The sequence below is a fragment of the Musca domestica genome, unplaced genomic scaffold, assembly GCF_030504385.1.
Source record: "Musca domestica strain aabys unplaced genomic scaffold, Musca_domestica.polishedcontigs.V.1.1 31, whole genome shotgun sequence".
NCBI lineage: Eukaryota > Metazoa > Arthropoda > Insecta > Diptera > Muscidae > Musca > Musca domestica.
The window spans coordinates 10,643,666-10,665,953 of record NW_026712309.1 but is presented as its reverse complement, the minus strand read 5'-3'; the positions used below and the strand labels follow the sequence as shown (position 1 = coordinate 10,665,953).

Sequence of the window (22,288 nt, the reverse complement as noted above, 5' to 3'; positions counted from 1 at the left end):
GGAAGACACTCCAAGACAGGTACAACAACAAGAGAGCTCAAGTGTTAACTATACTTGAGAGAATGCTAAACCTGCCCAACATGTCTGGCGATAGCAGATCAGTGAAGGACTTTTATGACAATCTTCATGAATCGTTATTGGCATTGGAGGGTCTTGGAGTAAAGCCAAAAGAATGGGATCCACTCTTAATCCACATCCACATCCTACTCTTGTGTTGTATGAGCAGTCGATTGTGGATTCCAAAGAGCTCCAAACGATGGAGCATTTCATGAAATGTTTGAGGAGTCGCTTCGAATCATTAGAAGTTGTCAATGGGATTCAGAAAAGCAAACCGTCAGCAACGACTGCTTCCACCACGATCCGTAGATGTCACATGTGCAAACAGTTCTTGGCAATGACAGTGCCCGAAAGACAGAAATGGGTTACTAGACACAAGATGTGTCTAAATTGCTTCAAAGATGACCATCAGGCAAAAACGTGCACACGTGGGAAGTGCAGGAAGTGTGAACAGAACCACAATACACTTTTGCATTTTTCAACGAGGCCACAAGTAGAGAACAAATCAGCAGATTTGTCAGTTCAGCAGCCACCAACAGTAGCATCGCCAAATAGATCCCAATCATACGTACTCCTTGCAACCGCACGGGTTGCGATCAAGCCCAATAATGGAAGAAGCTATGAGTTTAAGGCGATTCTGGTTTCCGGTTCACAGATTAATCTGGTGTCAGAGCGACCAGTGCAGAGATTGGGTATCGAACCCATTCAAGCATCGCTCTGTATCGAAGATCTTGGCGGAAGATCGAGAACCGCAAACCACAGGGTCAACGTGGAGCTTCAGTCACTGAACAGCAAATTCAGAACTCGCCTAGAAGCTTTCGTGTTACCAAATATAGTGCCACCTCAACCAAGCACTGACATCGATATCACATTCCTATTCCAGAAAACATAAAGCTAGCAGATCCTTATTTTAATCAAACGGCCAGGATTGACGTACTACTTGGAGCAGAGTTCTACTTCAACCTGATTCTCTCACAAGAACTTCGAATGTCCAAGGAGCTTCCTATATTGAAGAACTCAAAACTAGGGTGGATTGCTAGTGGAAGAGTTCAGGCTGAATCGGAAACTGTGACATGCGCCGTTTTCGGAGAAGATGAACGTGCTCTAGAAGATTTATTAAAGAAGTTCTGGGAACAAGACGATGTTTTTGAAGATCAGAAGTTGACAATAGCAGAAGAACAGTGTGAAAATCACTTCAACCAAAATACAACAGTGAATGAGAATGGTCGGTTTGTGGTGCGATTACCGTTTGCAGACTGCCCTAAGAAGATTTCCGAATCCTTAAATATTGCAGCATCAAGATTCTTTGCGTTAGAGCATCTTCGTTAGTCTTCACGAGCAGTATGCTAAATTTATGAAGGAGTAAGAGGATCTGGGACATATGACGAAAATACAATCAAGAGATGTGCGTGGTAATCATTACTATATCCCGCATCATTGTGTCCTACGCCCAAATAGCAGCACAACAAAGCAGCGGGTTGTGTTCGATGCGTCTTTCAAGTCATCATCTGGATGGTCACTCAATGATATTTTGCATTCAGGTCCCAGGGTTCAAGGAGATCTGCTTGGAATGCTGTTGCGATTTAGACTGCCGAGATTTGTCTTTACAACAGACATTGAGAAGATGTATAGACAAGTGCTAGTCGACAAAAGAGATCGCATATATCAGCTAATCCTATGGAGAAACACTCCAGACAAGGAACTCGAACACTACATGTTAATACGCTAACATATGGTATGACGTGTGCTCCATGTCTTGCTACAAGATGTCTAAAAAGGCTAGCAGATACAAACATGCAAAAATATCCATTGGGGGCGCTGGTACTTCAAAAGAATATCTACGTTGACGATTGCATGTGCGGGTCTGACAGTTTAACAACGGCAATTGAGATGCAGAAACAAGTTAATATGTTACTACAGGAAGCTGGATTTAAACTACGAAAATGGTGTGTAACCACTTGAAACCACTGCTTGGAGTTCCTCCAGAAGATAGAGAAGTAGATCTAATTTTTGACAAGTCATCAACCAAGGTTTTGGGATTAACATGGATTCCTCAAGCAGACCGATTTTGTTTGAAGAGTGATGTGAATGAATGTACAATCGTCACCAAGCGGAAGGTCACGTCGGATTTGGCAAAATTGTTCGACCCTTAGGAATTGCAGGTCCTGTGGTGTCCTGTGGTGTCAGCAAATGATTTCAAGTTACCCATACACATGTTTGATGGAGAGAAGCCAAAAAAAAATTGAGGTACATACAAGGCATGTAGTTAGACTCCTTTGTTCAAAACCAAAAATAGCACCAATAAAGGAGATCACTTTGCCACGGTTAGAGCTTTGTGCCGCTGAATTGGGGGCTAAAGTCAAAGCCGAATTGGGTTACGAAGATCTACGGACTATTTATTGGTCGGATTCAGAGATCACATTGTACTGGATCAATTCGGAAGCATCAGCACTTAAGACGTTCGTTGCCAAGGTAAAAACATACAAGGCAGATCGCTAAGCACTCAATGGCGACATGTGGGGACAAAGGATAATCCTGCCGATTTAATATCCAGAGGCATGAAACCAGATCGTTTGTCGGGATGTCTGATGTAATTTTATGGACCCACGTATCTACATGGAAATGAATCTCTCTGGCCCGAACCCTTCTTAAAGAATAAAGAAAATCAGTCTGATCTTGAATTCAAGACAAAATATACAGTGTCAGCAATTGCGTCACAGAGAGGGTTACATGATATAATCTATGGAATCAACCACAAGGGTTCATTTAGACGATTACAACGTATTGTCGGTTATGTCCTGCGATTTGCCGAAAGGATAAAAAGACACAAACATGGAAGTTCGACAGATATACTGACACCTATGTATTAAAATCAGGCGATGCAACTAATAGTCAAGACCATACAGGTGGCGGATTTTGCGAAAGAAACTCAGCAGTTGAAGAAACATGGAGTACATACATACATAGTTTGACTCCGTTTCTTGATGACAGAGGAATACTTAGAGTCGGTGGCAGGTTGGAAGAGGCAACCTTAGCATACGACACAAAACACCCGATGTTGTTACCATACAACGATCCAATTGTGAAACTCATTCTAAGCATGATCCATTTAAAGAATAGCCACTGTGGCTCACAACTATTGCTGGCAATGTCAAGGCAAAAATATTGGATAATTAAGGGGAAGGCTACGGCTCGCAACATTGTGCAAAATTGCGTAAGGTGCACCCGGCTGAAGCCAAAGTTATACAATCAAATCATGGGAAATCTCCCACCGAGCAGGGTCACACCTGCAAGGCCTTTTATTGTCTCCGGCGTTGACTATTGCGGACCACTATGGGTCCACTACAAAATACGAGGCAAGAGGCCACACAAGGTTTACATCGCTGTCTTTGTCTGCTTCGCAACAAAGGCTGCACATTTGGAAGTAGTTACAGACCTAACAACGGAAGCATTCATTGGAGCATTGAAGAGATTTATCTCTCGGCGAGGGAAATGTCAAACCTTATATTCAGATAACGCGACGAACTTTGTAGGAGCCAAAAATTAGCTCGATGAATTTAATGAGGCTGTCTTTGGAGAGAAAGGCAAAAAGATAATAGCGCAGACGTGCTCTAGAGAAGGGATCGATTTCCAGTTTATTCCCCCAAGAGCACCACATTTTTGTGGCTTATGGGAAGCCGCAGTGAAGTCAGCGAAGTAACTGTTGCTTCGCACCACTAGTAGTGCATCATTAACCCACGAAGAGTTGGAAACAGTTGTTATTGAAATAGAGGCAATCCTGAATTCCAGACCGTTACGACCCAAATGATCTAGCTGCATTAACACCTGGTCATTTTCTTGTGGGAGAGCCGTTAACGGCACAGGTTGACCCATAAGCGAACCAATCATCAACATCATTGACAAGCAGATGGAAGGTAGTATTGCAAATTAGGCATGAATTCTGGAAACGTTGGTCCACGGAATACTTAAATCCTTTGCAAGAAAGAAGAAAATGGAGTACACCATCTCCAAACGTTGAACCTGGTCAATTGGTCATTATTAAGGAAGATAACATGCCTGTAATGCAGTGGCCGCTAGGCAGAATAACCCGAACACATAAGGGCAACGATGGAGCTGTTCATGTAGTTGACGTAAAGATACAAAACGGCGAAATTAAAAGAGCCATAACTAAATTAGCTCCGCCTATAGAGACCAAGAGTAGGAGTGAAGGGCCATTTCTAAAGCGATTGAAGACGTCAAGCAGCATGGTAGTATCGCTGATGCTTGTGGCTTTACTATTTTTACCTCTATGCTTGTGTCATTCGTTCAACATACACAAGTTTGAGAATAAGCCCGGAATCTATTTTGAAGGAATTGGAATCACAAAATCGGTAACAGCAGAGTGGAAACTGATCACTTATTATGATCTTTCCCCATTTTGGGCAGATATGGATGGCTTTTCTACCGGGATAAGAACGCTTCAGAAGTTGTGTAAGATAGCAGTTGAGAACAGAAGCTGTGAGATACTTTCAGAAAATCTCATTCAAATCTCAACATCTATTGAATCTTCTAAAAAATCAGACATCTATTATTGATTCAACAATCAACATAATCAGAAAGGACGAAGATGCGAGTCAAAGGAACTTCGGCAACATGCAAATAGAAATGAACCTTTTGGCAAATAAAGTGAAGAAAGAGGAAGATGTTGTAAAGGCAACACAATCAATTATGTTCCTCACTTCGCAGCTCATGCTCTCTCATCAAAGTTGAAACATATAGAAGATAACCTAATCGACGTTTTAACCGATGCTCATCATAGTCGTATAAGCCCATTGCTACTTACTCCACATCAATTGGTATCAGAGCTCCAAACCATCAAAGTTCATATTCCGCCATCTCGTGCTCTACCCATTCGTGAAGATAATGTGCCAGATTTCTTCAAATTAATGAACAGTAAGGGAAGGGTTATGAAAAACCATATCATATTCGAGATTCGCCTTCCATTAGTGGATCTCCAATAGTATGATTTATTCAAAATCCGGTCGATTTATTTTGATAGCTTTGAAATCAACATTATTGGCAGCTAACGTCCATCGGGATGAGTTCATATTGCTAACAGCAGAAGAAATGAACAGCTGCATACAAACCACAAATGACGTTTTCATTTGCGACAACCAAGCGAAGTTTACCAAAGGCAATCGGTCACATTTATGCGAGATAAATTTCTTATTAAATAAATTATCAGAAGCGTGCGACTTGGAATCAACCATGCACCACCAAACTTGGTGACAAATGGAACAAAAGAATAAATGGATGTTTACTCTAGCCAATTTAACAGAATTGTCCTTTGTTTGTGGTACAAAAATGACTCACCTGGAGGTGCAAGGAACTGGAACTTTAGAAATTGGGCCAGACTGTATTTTCAAAGACAATACATTTACAATATACGGTCATTACGAAAACAAAACAACAGTGCACACATCATATCTGAGAATTAAGCCACTAGATTTCATAATCTCAAGCAGTAAGCTTGTCTTGCTCAACACAACATTAAACGGCACATATGAAACACATGCAGCTGAGCTCGTCACCTTACATCAACAGCTAAAAACCATTGAAATCTGACGCCTTCCACAACTAATGGAATCGACGGCTAGCTCTTTGCATTGGAATTGGAGTTTCGTCACCACAGAACTTCCAACAACAACGTCAACCCAACACCTATTCGCCGGCAGTCAGTTTCATCATCATACTTCATTGACCAGACAGTTTCTTGATAAGGAAGCCTTGTTGACCTCTTATAACGCGATAGGCCGGTCTGTGGTAAACTATGAGGCTCCGGTGTGGTCCGCCAGCGCCAGTGCTGCGCAGTTTAAAAAAATTCAGTCCTGCTAGAATTCTGCCCTTAGAACCGCAACAGGGTGCCTCCTCATGACACCTATCGATCACCTACATGAGGAAGCGAAGGTCTTACCGGTACGACAGCATAACAAAATGCTGTCAATGCAATACCTGCTTGGGTGTAATAGACAAACCAGAGTAGTTTTGGCTCAATTACGATCCGGATGGTGCAGAGGCCTAAATTTCTACTGGGCCCGGATTAACAGCGATGTGCAGAACATCTGCCCAGCTTGTGGCACAGGCCCACATGACACGCTGCACATATTTGGCTGTCCAGCCAATCCTACTCACCTAACTCCAGTCTCGTTATGGACACAACCCATACAGGTTGCATCCTTTTTGAGACTTGACTTAAAGGCAGAACCAGATTGAATGGAGTCAGAAAAGTGAAACAGAACGAACACAGATGTATGAGATACCTGAAAAGAACAGTTTTAAATTTTTTCAGTATTGCGATTTCAATCTGCAAATCGAGTTCAATCCTCAGCACATGTGGAATTATGATTATTAAGATACAAACGCTTGTCTATATCAGCTCCAGGCACGTCAACTATATAAGACAATATTTGGTATTTTGACGATTTTAACAACATTTTCTAACGGAATTACTTCTACTTATATAGAACAATTGCTATATAAGTCAATTTTTTTCTTTAGCACCTATCCTCACACTATTCGTTATTTTGATGATTATAGCCAACTTTATACAGAATTAGATTGGACACTCCTAGTAGTAGAAGTAACGCATACCCCAAATACTGGAATTTCGGCATTTACAGACATATTTTTACATGGGTTACTTTCAAAATTGTGGAGTTTTTTTACTTGTTTTTGAAGAGACGCCTTTGAAAGACACCAGAAAGAAAATGTTTAATTTTTTTAACTAAAACTATTGCTGGAATATGCCCTTCTGAATATTCCTACCATCTCTGTGAATTACCTACAGATTTCTCTTCAGAAGACATAGATCAAATACGCAGGGTAAGCCTAATTTAGGAAGGTGTTGTTTGTACGAACTTCCAAAAAATATGAAAATGACAGTCCAATGTTATGCAAAAACTATACAGTTTAAGTTTATATATCTGATACAATTGAGATCGCGTTTAGACAGTAAGGTTCGATATGCATTTTCAGAATGTAGATCTTTTTTCAAAATTGTAGTACCAGAAAAAAATTTCCAAATTAATTTTTATTATTTTTATACCCTCCACCAAACCCAACAAAGTATATATATTATTGATCAGCGTAAAATTATAAGACGATTTAGCCCTGTCCGTTCGTCTGTCCGTCTGTTGTAATCACGCTACAGTCTAAACGAATTATGATAGGAAGCTAAAATTTTGCACAGATCTCTCTTTTGTCTGCAGGCAGGTCAAGTTCGAAGATGGGCTATATCGGTCCACGATATCGTATAGCCCCCATATAACGGTACCCCCGATATTCGGTATTTTGATGATGTTACCCATCGGAATTGTCTGAAAATCCACACAAGGAGTTCCTCGGCAGAGAATTATCTATATAGGTCCACGATATCGTATAGCCCTCATATAACGGTACCCCCGATATTCGGTATTTTGATGTTTTTAGCCATATTTTTCAACGGAATGGTCACAAGGGGTTCTTTGTGAGCACTTTACCCCCCGACAGAGAATTCTCTATATAGGTTAACGATAACGTATAGCTCCCATATAACGATACCCCGCGATCTTCGGTGTTTTGAAAATCCATACAAGGAGTTCCTTGTGAGTACTTTACACGCAGACATAGATTTGTCTTTATAGGTCCACAATATCGTATATCCCCCCATATCGGCACCTTCCTATATTAGATATTTTAAAAGAATTTTTAATGGATTTTATTTTTTTTGAAAATTTTCTAATTTGTTCCAAATGGTGGAGGGTATTCAAAGTTTTTTTTTCTTTGAGTTATGACAAACCCAGATGTTCAAAAGAACATAATTTTTACACATAATATTTTTAGTCTTTGTTATTTAATAGTTTTGTTCTATGTCAGCATTTAACTAACCTAATATAATTTTGGTTTCAGTGTTGATTTAAAGCAAGTCAATAACCCAAATAAAGAAACAACTCGATTGGTTTCACAATTGCATGGGCTATTGGCTGAAGTATATTATTGTTTACTTTGCATTTAATGCTAGTTGTATTGATATTCAAATTTTATAAATACCAAGCGAAAATTAAGATTCTTGGTAGATTACAAGAAATTGTAAACATACCAAGGTTACACAATTCAAGTGTTGTGTATATCTACTTTTATTTATATTAATAAACACCAGATGCATCTTTTTTAATCGTTCTTGTTGCTTTTGATTTATGTATGAATTCTGTTTTAAATAAGTTGTTGGTTCAATAAATGATCTCCTTGTTAACGGTTATGTTTCAATTCGAAAGGAAATATTAACAACGGTTATGGGCCCAGGCCAACGCGTTTAAGTTAAACTTGTTTTTTCGCAAAAGAAATTTAATAAAAGACTTGCAAAATTGAATTCGGTTAATGGTGTCGAGGAATTAAACGGTGACAATAATACGATAATCATCAACAAAAGTTTTTAATATCTTTAGATTTGTGCATGTAGAAATTAAAGAAATTGGTACGGTTTAAGATAATTTCTACGGAAAAGTTATCGACACAAATTGGAGAATACCGTGGAATCATAGACGATTTAAATAAAAAGCATTGGAATTGAACTCAACAAAGATTTTGGTTCTGTCACGTTGCTATGTGCGTTGGCTGAGGAGATCGAAAGTTTTGTTGTTGCTGTTGAAAGCAGGGATGTATTGCCGGGAATATAACAACAGTGTTTGCAGATAGCGACAATCAAAGACAATATAAACAACAGAGAACCCCAACAACAAATTCCATGGAAGAAATAACCGTTTTGAGAAAGATAGAGACGAAAATGCAAAAACTTCAAATTTTATACGTGCGAATAATTCGGACACATTCGCGCACAATGCAAAAACAACAATGAAGAGTCTGTTGCGTCAGCGCTTGGTGTTGCAAACAGAGAAGTAAGTTGTGGTGGTTGGATATTGGACAGTGTATGAGGGGAAAGGAAAGGTGTTGCCAAGAACAAGACATATGAATATTACGATTATCAACGTTTTGTTTGTTCCTTCTTTGCGCTCCAACTTTTTGTCAATTAGCTGGTCAAGTAGTAAAAAAAATAGTAAGAAGCTGTTGTATGCAGTAAAGGAGAATGGGTTTGCGGATTTGTTGAGTATAAAGATAAATGAGTGCGTAATGGTACTCTTGCAGAGAATGATTTTAAGAAATGACATTCCCGCTTGGGACATTTAAATGGTAGAGGGTTGAAAAGTTGAGTGAAAAACAAGTAAAAAAACATTAAGTTCGGCCGGGCCAAACTTTTAATACCCTCCACCTTAGGGTAAAAGAAACATTAGAAGAAATGTGGCAAAAACCATTAAAATGCCGATTATGGGGAGGTACCGTTATATGGGGGCTATACCAAAACGTGGACCTATAATTACAATGTTTCGCCACCGGAGCTGGAACCCATTATGACCCACAAATACCAATTTTTAGACAAATCAGTGAAAAAATGTGACAAAAACCATCAAATACCGAATATCGGGAGGTACCGTTATATGGGGGCTATATCAAATCACGGAGGCTATACCACAACGTGGACCTATACATGCAATGTTTTGCCACACGCTCAGGGACCCGCTATGACCTACAAATACCAATTTTAAAACAAATCCGTGAAAAAATGTGGCATAAATCATCAAAATACCGAATATAGGGAGGTACCGTTATATGGGGACTATACCAAATTATGGACCCATACATGCAATGTTCCGCCACCGGAGCTGGAAACCATTATGACCCACAAATACCAATTTTTAGACAAATCGGTAAAAAAAATGTGGTAAAAAAAAACTAAAATACTAAATATCGGGAGGTACCTTTATATGGGGGCTATACCACAACGTGGACCTATACATGCAATGTTTTGCCACACGCTCAGGGACCCGCTATGACCTACAAATACCAATTTTAAGACAAATCCGTGAAAAAATGTGGCATAAATCATCAAAATACCGAATATCGGGGGGTACCGTTATATGGGGACTATACCAGAACGTGGACCGATATATCTCATTTTCAATACCAACCATCCTAGACACAATGCAAATAGCTCTGCTAAATTTTGGAGCTCTACGTCAAATAATGTGGGCTGTATCGTGATTTCAACAGACAGACAGACAGACAGACGGACATCGTTAAATCGACTAAGAATTTTATGCTGATTATGAACATATATACTTTATGGGGTCTAAAACGAATATTTAGGGATGTTACAAACGGAATGACAAAGTTAATATACCCTCCTTTCCAAGGTGGAGGGTATAACAAATTGTTAGAGGAATGGATGTAAAATTGCCAAAATATTTTGAATGCGTTACTTGAGCTGTGGGCAAAATAACAGCAAAGCCATTTCACTCTTATTCACAAATAAATTCAAAGGCAGTGTTGGAATTGATACATACAGATTTATGCGGACCGTTTCGAGTTAAATCGCAAGGTGGAACTTAGTACATAATACACCAGAAACAGGTGTGCTAGGAGAAGTTACACCATATGAAAGATAACATAAGAGGAAACTATATGTGGCACATATTAGAACCTTTGCTTGCAATGTTGTTCTACAAAAACAAGGTACTGGTGGTAAATTAAAACCAATAGAGGCAAATATGAAATTGTTCGACATGAAAGTTTGACTAAAGGGTACGACTCTATAATCTTGAAAAGAGAGAAATTCTAAACGCTAGAGACGTTATCTTTTTCGAAAAATCATTTGAAGAAATGGAAGATAGGGATATTTTAAATGATGAACTTTTTGTGAGTTTTCCGTATAAAGCCAATTATTGCAGACATGAAAATCAAGCGAGAAAGAGAGAACGACGATTCACTTAAAACTGCAAGTTTTGAGAATTCGTCGGTAGAAGGAGAGTTGTCAGAAGGTGGAGCTAAATTAGGCGGAAATAGACGAGGCAAATCAAATTCGCAAAGCACATAAAATTACAATTTAAGATCAAGACGAGGTGTTTCTCCGTTGGTAGATGTTTTGAATTCAATTATTAAGTGTCCTCAAACAATAAAAGAAGCATTGAACTCAAGAGAGGCGGATGATTGGAGAAATATAATTCCATAATAAAAAATAAGACAAAAAACGCAAATGAAATTGGGCGTAGATGAATGCTTGTAATAAAAAGAAAGTCTGATGATTTGGTGGAGAAATACAAAGCACGATTGGTAGCTAGGGATTGTTCCCAGAAAAATTATGAGTTGCTGGTCCATCACCTCGATATTGTATTGACATATCTAAACATCCAGTAATGTTTATAGACGTGATTAAACCGGACAAAGTATGCAAATTAAACAAGACGTTGCAGACAATTTTCTGTCTTACGAACTTCAAATACCAAATTAGAAACAATTCCGGTAAATAATGTCGCTAAAATCATCAAAATACCAAATATCGGGAGGTACCGTAATATGGGGGCTATACCAAGCCGTGGATCTGCGCGGAGTGAAATTTGAGTGAATTCCACAGACGGAAGGGCTACATCGACATAGAATTGTTTCTAATTTGGTATTTGAAGTTCGTAAGACAGAAAATTGTCTGCAGCGTCTTCTTTAATTTGCATACTTTGTCCGGTTTAATCATATCTATAAACATTACTGGATGCTTAGATAAGCCGATACAATATCGAGGTGATGGACCAGCAACTCATAATTTTTCTGGGAACAACCCGTAGCTACCAATCGTGCTTTGTATTTCTCCACCAAATCATCGGACTTTCTTTTTATTACAAGCATTCATCTACGCCCAATTTCATTTGCGTTTTTTGTCTTATTTTTTTATTATGGAATTATATTTCTCCAATCATCCGCCTCTCTTGAGTTCAATGCTTCTTTTATTGTTTGAGGACACTTAATAATTGAATTCAAAACATCTACCAACGGAGAAAAACCTCGTCTTGGTCTTAAATTGTATTTTTATGTGCTTTGCGAATTTGATTTGCCTCGTCTATTTCCGCCTAATTTAGCTCCACCTTCTGACAACTCTCCTTCTACCGACGAATTCTCAAGGCTTGCAGTTTTAAATGAATCGTCGTTCTCTCTTTCTCGCTCGATTTTCATGTCTGCAATAATTGGCTTTATACGGAAAACTCACAAAAAGTTCATCATTTAAAATATCCTTATCTTCCATTTCTTCAAATGATTTTTCGAAAAAGATAACGTCTCTAGCGTTTAGAATTTCTCTCTTTTCAAGATTATAGAGTCGTACCCTTTAGTCAAACTTTCATGTCGAACAATTTCATATTTGCCTCTATTGGTTTTAATTTACCACCAGTACCTTTTTTTGTAGAACAACATTGCAAACAAAGGTTCTAATATGTGCCACATATAGTTTCCTCTTATGTTATCTTTCGTATGGTGTAACTTTTCCTAGCACACCTGTTTCTGGTGTATTATGTACTAAGATCCACCTTGCGATTTAGCTCGAAACGGTCTGCATAAATCTGTATGTATCAATTCCAGCACTGCCTTTGAATTTATTTGTGAATAAGAGTGAAATGGCTTTGCTGTTATTTTGCCCACAGCTCAAGTAACGCATTCAAAATCTTTTGGCAATTTTACATCCATTCCTCTAGCCATTTGTTTTTCACTCAACTTTTCAACCCTCTACCATTTAAATGTCCCAAGCGGGAATGTCATTTCTTAAAATCATTCTCTGCAAGAGTACCATTAAGCACTCATTTATCTTTATACTCAACAAATCCGCAAACCCATTCTCCTTTACTGCATACAACAGCTTCTTACTATTTTTTTTACTACTTGACCAGCTAATTTACAAAAAGTTGGAGCGCAAAGAAGGAACAGACAAAACGTTGATAATCGTAATATTCATATGTCTTGTTCTTGGCAACACCATTTCTTTCCCCTCATACACTGTCCAATATCCAACCACCACAACTTACTTCTCTGTTTGCGACACCAAGCGCTGACGCAACAGACTCTTCATTGTTGTTTTTGCATTGCGCGCGAGTGTGTCCGAATTATTCGCACGTATAAAATTTGAAGTTTTTGCATTTTCGTCTCTATCTTTCTCAAAACGGTTATTTCTTCCATGGAATTTGTTGTTGGGGTTCTCTGTTGTTTATATTGTCTTTGATTGTCGCTATCTGCAAACACTGTTGTTCTATTCCCGGCAATTCATCCCTGCTTTCAACAGCAACGACAAAACTTTCCATCTCCTCAGCCAACGCACATAACAACGTGACAGAAACAAAATCTTTGCTGTGTTCAATTCCAATGCTTTTTATTTAAATCGTCTATGATTCCACGGTATTCTCCAATTTGTGTCGATAACTTTTCCGTAGAAATTATCTTAAACCGTACCAATTTCTTAAATTTCTACATGCACAAATCTAAAGTTATTAAAAACTTTTGTTGATGATTATCGTATTATTGTCACCGTTTAATTCCTCGACACCATTAACCGAATTCATTTTTGCAAGTCTTTTATTAAATTTCTTTTGCGAAAAAACAAGTTTAACTCAAACGCGTTGGCCTGGGCCCATAACCGTTGTTAATATTTCCTTTCGAATTGAAACATAACCGTTTACAAGGAGATCATTTATTGAACCAACAACTTATTTAAAATAGAATTCATACATAAATCAAAAGCAACAAGAATGATTAAAAAAGATGCATCTGGTGTTTATTAATATAAATAAAAGTAGATATACACAACACTTGAATTGTGTAACCTTGGTATGTTTACAATTTCTTGTAATCTACCAAGAATCTTTATTTTCGCTTGGTATTTATACAATTTGAATATCAATACAACTAGCATTAAATGCAAAGTAAACAATAATATACTTCAGCCAATAGCCCATGCAATTGTGAAACCAATCGAGTTGTTTCTTTATTTGGGTTATTGACTTGCTTAAAATCAACACTGAAACCAAAATTATATTAGGTCAGTTATATGCTGACATAGAACAAAACTATTAAATAACAAAGACTAAAAATATTATGTGTAAAAATTATGTTCTTTTGAACATTGTCCCCCACGTTGAAAGAGGAACGTTCAAGAAACTGTCTGGTCAATGAAGTATGATGATGAAACTGACTGCCGGCGAATAGGTGTTGGGTTGACGTTGTTGTTGGAAGTTCTGTGGTGACGAATCTTGACAGTGACGTATATAGCTACTCCAATTCCAATGCAAAGAGCTAGATAGCTGATGGTATGATGGTGAATGGCCGTCGATTTCAATGGTTTTTAGCTGTTGATGTAAGGTGACGAGCTCAGCTGCATGTGTTTCATAGGTGCTGTTTAATGTTGTGTTGAGCAAGACAAGCTTACTGCTTTAGATTATGAAATCTAGTGGCTTTATTCTCAGATATGATGTGTGCACTGTTGTTTTGTTTTCGTAATGACCGTATATTGTAAATGTATTGTCTTTGAAAATACAGTCTGGCCCAATTTCTAAAGTTCCAGCTCCTTGCACCTCCAGGTGAGTCATTTTTGTACCACAAACAAAGGACAATTATGTTAAATTGACTAGAGTAAACATCCATTTATTCTTTTGTTCCATTTGTCACCAAATTTGGTGGTGCATGGTTGATTCCAAGTCGCACGCTTCTGATAATTTATTCAATAAGAAATTTATCTCGCATAAATGTGACCGATCGCCTTTGGTAAACTTCGCTTGGTTGTCGCAAATGAAAACGTCATTTGTGGTTTGTATGCAGCTGTTCATTTCTTCTGCTGTTAGCGATATGAACTCATCCCGATGGACGTTAGCTGCCAATAATGTTGATTTCAAAATAAATCGACCGGAATTTGAATAAATCATACTGCTGGAGATCCACTAATGGAAGGCGAATCTCGAATATGATATGGTTTTTCATAACCCTTCCCTTACTGTTCATTAATTTGAAGAAATCCGGCACATTATCTTCACGAATGGGTAGAGCACGAGATGGCGGAATATGAGCTTTGATGGTTTGGGGCTTTGATAGCAATTGATGTGGAGTAAGTAGCAATGGGCTTATACGACTATGATAAGCATCGGTTAAAACGTCGATTAGGTTATCTTCTATATGTTTCAACTTTGATGAGAGAGCATGAGCTGCGAAGTGAGGAACATAATTGATTGTGTTGCCTTTACAACATCTTCCTCCTTCTTCACTTTATTTGCCAAAAGGTTCATTTCTATTTGCATGTTGCCGAAGTTCCTTTGACTCGCATCTTCGTCCTTTCTGATTATGTTGATTGTTGAATCAATAATAGATGTCTGATTTTTTAGAAGATTCAACAGATGTTGGTTGTCTTCATTTGTCTTCTTAATTGTCAGTCATTTGATCCGCATATTCCGAGTCCAAGACACCAAATAACGAGTGTGCGAGGTTCCCGACTATGTTTAGAGCTCCTCGCCTGCTGCGCCTGGGAAATATGTTCAGTGTATTAGATTCCAACTGATTCTGTACTTGAATGAGATTTTCTGAAAGTATCTCACAGCTTCTGTTCTCAACTGCTATCTTACACAACTTCTGAAGCGTTCTTATCCCGGTAGAAAAGCCATCCATATCTGCCCAAAATGGGGAAAGATCATAATAAGTGATCAGTTTCCACTCTGCTGTTACCACTTTTGTGAATCCAATTCCTTCAAAATAGATTCCGGGCTTATTCTCAAACTTGTGTATGTTGAACGAATGACACAAGCATAGAGGTAAAAATAGTAAAGCCACAAGCATCAGCGATACTACCATGCTGCTTGACGTCTTCAATCGCTTTGGAAATGGCCCTTCACTCCTACTCTTGGTCTCTATAGGCGGAAGAGGTTCCTTTTCCCATTAAGGAGCTAATTTAGTTATGGCTCTTTTAATTTCGCCGTTTTGTGTCTTTACGTCAACTACACGAACAGCTCCATCGTTGCCTTATGTGTCGGGTTATTCTGCCTAGCGGCCACTGCATTCCAGGCATGTTATCTTCCTTAATAATGACCAATTGACCAGGTTCAACGTTTGGAGTGTACTCCATTTCCTTCTTTATTGCAAAGGATTTAAGTATTCATGCCTAATATGCGATACTACCTTCCATCTGCTTGTCAATGATGTTGATGATTGGTTCGCTGATGGGTCAACCTGTGCCGTTAATGGCTCTCCCACAAGAAAATGACTAGGTGTTAATGCAGCTAGATCATTTGGGTCGTAACGGTCTGGAATTCAGGATTGCCTCTATTTCAATAACAATTGTTTCCAACTCTTCGTGGGTTAATGATGCACTACTAGGGGTGCGAAGCAACAGTTACTTCGCTGACTTCACTGCGGTTTCCCCTAAGCCACCAAAATGTGGTGCTCTTGGGGGAATAAACTGGAAATCGATCCCTTCTCTTGAGCACGTTTGCGCTATTATCTTTTTGCCTTTCTCTCCAAAGACAGCCTCATTAAATTCATCGAGCTAATTTTTGGCTCCTACAAAGTTCGTCGCGTTATCAGAATATAAGGTTTGAGATTACCCTCGCCGAGAGATAAATCTCTTTAATGCTGCAATGAATGCTTCCGTTGTTAGGTCTGTAACTACTTTGAAATGTGCAGCTTTGTTGCGAAGCAGACAAAGACAGCGATATATATATATATATATATATATATATATATATATATATATACATATATATATATATATATACATATATATATATATATATATATATATATATATATATATATATATATATATATATATATCGCTGTCTTTGTCTGCTTCGCAACAAAGCTGCACATTTGAAAGTAGTTACAGACCTAACAACGGAAGCATTCATTGGAGCATTAAAGAGATTTATCTCTCGGCGAGGGTAATCTCAAACCTTATATTCTGATAACGCGACGAACTTTGTAGGAGCCAAAAATTAGCTCGATGAATTTAATGAGGCTGTCTTTGGAGAGAAAGGCAAAAAGATAATAGCGCAGACGTGCTCAAGAGAAGGGATCGATTTCCAGTTTATTCCCCCAAGAGCACCACATTTTGGTGGCTTAGGGGAAACCGCAGTGAAGTCAGCGAAGTAACTGTTGCTTCGGACCCCTAGTAGTGCATCATTAACCCACGAAGAGTTGGAAACAATTGTTATTGAAATAGAGGCAATCCTGAATTCCAGACCGTTACGACCCAAATGATCTAGCTGCATTAACACCTAGTCATTTTCTTGTGGGAGAGCCATTAACGGCACAGGTTGACCCATCAGCGAACCAATCATCAACATCATTGACAAGCAGATGGAAGGTAGTATCGCATATTAGGCATGAATACTTAAATCCTTTGCAATAAAGAAGGAAATGGAGTACACTCCAAACGTTGAACCTGGTCAATTGGTCATTATTAAGGAAGATAACATGCCTGGAATGCAGTGGCCGCTAGGCAGAATAACCCGACACATAAGGCAACGATGGAGCTGTTCGTGTAGTTGACGTAAAGACACAAAACGGCGAAATTAAAAGAGCCATAACTAAATTAGCTCCTTAATGGGAAAAGGAACCTCTTCCGCCTATAGAGACCAAGAGTAGGAGTGAAGGGCCATTTCCAAAGCGATTGAAGACGTCAAGCAGCATGGTAGTATCGCTGATGCTTGTGGCTTTACTATTTTTACCTCTATGCTTGTGTCATTCGTTCAACATACACAAGTTTGAGAATAAGCCCGGAATCTATTTTGAAGGAATTGGATTCACAAAAGTGGTAACAGCAGAGTGGAAACTGATCACTTATTATGATCTTTCCCCATTTTGGGCAGATATGGATGGCTTTTCTACCGGGATAAGAACGCTTCAGAAGTTGTGTAAGATAGCAGTTGAGAACAGAAGCTGTGAGATACTTTCAGAAAATCTCATTCAAGTACAGAATCAGTTGGAATCTAATACACTGAACATATTTCCCAGGCGCAGCAGGCGAGGAGCTCTAAACATAGTCGGGAACCTCGCACACTCGTTATTTGGTGTCTTGGACTCGGAATATGCGGATCAAATGACTGACAATTAAGAAGACAAATGAAGACAACCAACATCTGTTGAATCTTCTAAAAAATCAGACATCTATTATTGATTCAACAATCAACATAATCAGAAAGGACGAAGATGCGAGTCAAAGGAACTTCGGCAACATGCAAATAGAAATGAACCTTTTGGCAAATAAAGTGAAGAAGGAGGAAGATGTTGTAAAGGCAACACAATCAATTATGTTCCTCACTTCGCAGCTCATGCTCTCTCATCAAAGTTGAAACATATAGAAGATAACCTAATCGACGTTTTAACCGATGCTTATCATAGTCGTATAAGCCCATTGCTACTTACTCCACATCAATTGCTATCAAAGCCCCAAACCATCAAAGCTCATATTCCGCCATCTCGTGCTCTACCCATTCGTGAAGATAATGTGCCGGATTTCTTCAAATTAATGAACAGTAAGGGAAGGGTTATGAAAAACCATATCATATTCGAGATTCGCCTTCCATTAGTGGATCTCCAGCAGTATGATTTATTCAAATTCCGGTCGATTTATTTTGAAATCAACATTATTGGCAGCTAACGTCCATCGGGATGAGTTCATATCGCTAACAGCAGAAGAAATGAACAGCTGCATACAAACCACAAATGACGTTTTCATTTGCGACAACCAAGCGAAGTTTACCAAAGGCGATCGGTCACATTTATGCGAGATAAATTTCTTATTGAATAAATTATCAGAAGCGTGCGACTTGGAATCAACCATGCACCACCAAATTTGGTGACAAATGGAACAAAAGAATAAATGGATGTTTACTCTAGTCAATTTAACATAATTGTCCTTTGTTTGTGGTACAAAAATGACTCACCTGGAGGTGCAAGGAGCTGGAACTTTAGAAATTGGGCCAGACTGTATTTTCAAAGACAATACATTTACAATATACGGTCATTACGAAAACAAAACAACAGTGCACACATCATATCTGAGAATAAAGCCACTAGATTTCATAATCTAAAGCAGTAAGCTTGTCTTGCTCAACACAACATTAAACAGCACCTATGAAACACATGCAGCTGAGCTCGTCACCTTACATCAACAGCTAAAAACCATTGAAATCGACGGCCATTCACCATCATACCATCAGCTATCTAGCTCTTTGCATTGGAATTGGAGTAGCTATATACGTCACTGTCAAGATTCGTCACCACAGAACTTCCAACAACAACGTCAACCCAACACCTATTCGCCGGCAGTCAGTTTCATCATCATACTTCATTGACCAGACAGTTTCTTGAACGTTCCTCTTTCAACGTGGGGGACAATGTTCAAAAGAACATAATTTTTACACATAATATTTTTAGTCTTTGTTATTTAATAGTTTTGTTCTATGTCAGCATATAACTGACCTATATAATTTTGGTTTCAGTGTTGATTTTAAGCAAGTCAATAACCCAAATAAAGAAACAACTCGATTGGTTTCACAATTGCATGGGCTATTGGCTGAAGTATATTATTGTTTACTTTGCATTTAATGCTAGTTGTATTGATATTCAAATTGTATAAATACCAAGCGAAAATAAAGATTCTTGGTAGATTACAAGAAATTGTAAACATACCAAGGTTACACAATTCAAGTGTTGTGTATATCTACTTTTATTTATATTAATAAACACCAGATGCATATATATATATATATATATATATATGTATATATATATATATATATATATATATATATATATATAGTTCTGGTAGTTCTGTCCTCGACCATCGACCACTGGGCCCGACGCCATAACTGTACAATCATCTGCATACGTTACAATCTCTATGCCGTCTGGAGGGCGAGGAATTCCGGAAAGGTAGAGGTTAAACAGTTCCGGAGATATCACCCCACCATGGAGAACTCCCTGTTTCACTCTACGGTCTTTGGACTTCTTGTTCCTGAATTCCACGTACGACTGGCGTCCACACATATTGTTGATTATCCAACTTTTCAAACTTGGCCGGAGGGTAGTTCTCTGCACGTCCTCGAACAGTATGGCATGATTGACCGTATCAAATGAATTTGATAGGTCAAGGGCTACAACACTGTTCTGTCACACGGCCTGTTCTGGTTCAGTCCTCTACTAATATGTGTGGAAATGGACGGAATCCGTGCTGGTGGTTGACAACTGTATAGCTGTCTCTAATGCTGGGGAGGAGTAAGGCCTCAAGAGTCTTAGCTATTGGCGACAAAAGCGTAATCGGGCTGTACGATTCGCCTTTACAGGCATGCTTACCTGGCTTCAGTAGCGGGACCACCCGGCCCATTTTCCAGGTTTCGGGCACTATGTGGGTGGCTAGCGACAAATTGAGAGCATTCGTTAAGTACTTGACTCCCGACGTATTCAGCTGTTTCAACATTACCATTGAGATTCCGTCCGGGCCCAACGCTTTGATGACTTAGCGTTACGGATGACATTTGCAACATCACCCATCGTAAACTGTGGTGGTCCCTTCTCGACGGGAAGAGATCTAATCGTTCTCGTTAACCGTGCAGAATGTGGAGCAGTCAATCTGCTCTGCCAGCGCTGATCCTCTCTGGTCATTACCTAGGACAGAATGCCACAACTCATGGTGGCCAATAAAATCCCCTAGTACCAGGCGGTTATTGTCTACAAACAATGGGCTAATATCAAGCAAATAACGCGGTTCACAGCTATTAATCGGCGGGATATACGCATTACCACACTTGACTGCTACCCCCACACGTTCCATGTATGAGTCACTATAGACTAGCTCAAGCGAGATTGGTCTGTACTGTACAGAATGGTGTAACATGAACGCTAATCCCCCACCTCCACTTCTGGTGTTATCCTTCCTTAGTACGTTGTAAGCATAATAACGTTGTAGGCTGCAGTTTTCATTCAGCTTGGTTTCCTGCACCGCTGCGATTTTAATATTCCTCCGACTCATAATTTGCAATGTATATTTCGAAGTGTTACAAACGAAATGACTAACTTAATATACACTTCATACTATGGTGGAGGGTATAAATATGTGGCGCTTTGTCAAAGTACAAAAGAGGTTACCTTTATGAGAATTTTTATTGAGCGAAATGGGGGTTTTGGAGTATATCGAAAATCCTTTTCGTATGTATTGCGATAACCAAGGGGCAAATTTTATGGTGAAAAATGCTGCCGTTCATAAGCGAAGCAAACATATTGACATCAATTACCATTGCATCAGAGACAAATACAATGAAGGAGGCAATCCTTCATTGATGATTGATGTACAATTATGGCGTCGGGCCCAGTGGTCGATGACATATGTGGAAGGCTGACCCCCTATCTCCACGCGAGGAATATGAAAATATTTGCCACGAAATCAACGGCCACACTCTTACCACATGGTCTGCGGAGATGAGAACACAGCTGAATGTGCAGGTCGAGAATAATCTAATACCGACCACGAACTACCCCAAGATTCTAGGGGTCGCCTTCGACAGCATGTTCAAGTCGTCCGCCCAAGCCACAGATATCTGCGACAAGATGAAAAGTAGGAACAAAATCCTCAAGGCGCTAGCCGGCAGCACTTGGGGTGCGGACAAAGAAACCTTGTTGACCTCTTATAACGCGATAGGACAGAACTGCCAGAACGCTGCCCTGAAGATTGTCCACAGGTGTCTTCTCATGACACCTGTGGACCATCTACATAAGGAGGCGAAAGTCCTTCCCTTACGTCAGCATAATTATATGCTTTCGTTGCAGTACCTGCTTGGGTGTTACCGTGAGAGTCATCCCAACCATCATATGGTGGATAAATCTCCCCCACCCAGGGGTGTCAGGAAAGACATACATGATCTAGAGAGGGAGGTCTAGCGCTACAAGAGAGAACCTCTAGATCAAGAAGCCTATCAGGCAGGTCTGAGTGGCATATAAAATGAATGCCGCCCTCGGAGTCCACCCCCATCCATTGCAGCTGAAGAACGTCAGCTGCCTAGACAAACCAGGGTAGTTTTGGTGCAATTACTTTCAGGATGGTGTGCGTGACGCCTGCCCGACGTGCGATACAGGCCCGCACATTACGGTGCACCCAACTCACTCCAGAAGTTCTCTGGCTACATTCCATTAAAGTAGCCGAATTTCTAAACCTGGAGCTGGAACCAGATTAGCAGAACGCAAACACTCGCATGTACTATTGCTACAACAACAACAATGAAGAATGTATTGATGTAGATTATAAAACGTCTGATGAAAATGCTGCTAATATAGTTACTAAAGTGCTTATAAGCTAAACATAATAAACTCG

The 22,288-nt window shown here is 39.3% G+C and overlaps 1 protein-coding gene across 1 annotated transcript in view; it reads right to left on the bottom strand.

Moving 5' to 3' along the window:
* LOC101894122 (RNA polymerase-associated protein Rtf1) overlaps positions 1-22,288 on the bottom strand; it is a 114,865-nt gene that overhangs the window by 13,842 nt on the left and 78,735 nt on the right. The window lies entirely within an intron of this gene.